Consider the following 366-nt stretch of genomic DNA (forward strand, 5'->3'; position numbering starts at 1 on the left):
GCCGGCGCGGCCCCCAGCAGGGTGTGCTCCCTCCGGGCCGGGGGAAGGAGGAGCACCATGGTGGAGAAGCGGTGCCCGAGGCTGCAGCGGGACGGGGTGTACCGCTGGTTCTCCGAGCTGCCCTCCCCGCAGCGTGTGGAGTTCCTCTGCGGCCTCCTGGACCTGTGCATCCCGCTGGAGCTGCGCTTCCTGGGGGCCTGCCTGGAGGACCTGGCCCGTAAGGACTACCACTCCCTGCGAGACTCGGAAATCAAGGCCAACAACCCCGCCGACCTGGGCAGCCTCACCAACCTGACGGACGAGGTGGTACGCAGCAAACTTTTGGTTTCTCTCGCCCTGCTGGGGTCTGCCCACCGAGAGGCGGGC

The 366-nt window shown here is 68.9% G+C and overlaps 1 protein-coding gene across 1 annotated transcript in view; it reads left to right on the forward strand.

Moving 5' to 3' along the window:
• Positions 1-57: 57 nt before the first annotated feature.
• Positions 58-366, forward strand: part of ZCCHC14 (zinc finger, CCHC domain containing 14) — a 46,919-nt gene continuing 46,610 nt past the window's right edge. Inside the window, exon 1 of the mRNA XM_010076782.1 lies at positions 58-366. This exon is cut by the window's right edge and continues 277 nt beyond it. The gene's annotated coding sequence lies outside the window, so the exon portion shown is untranslated.

Source organism: Pterocles gutturalis, unplaced genomic scaffold (genome assembly GCF_000699245.1).
Source record: "Pterocles gutturalis isolate BGI_N339 unplaced genomic scaffold, ASM69924v1 scaffold3883, whole genome shotgun sequence".
NCBI lineage: Eukaryota > Metazoa > Chordata > Aves > Pterocliformes > Pteroclidae > Pterocles > Pterocles gutturalis.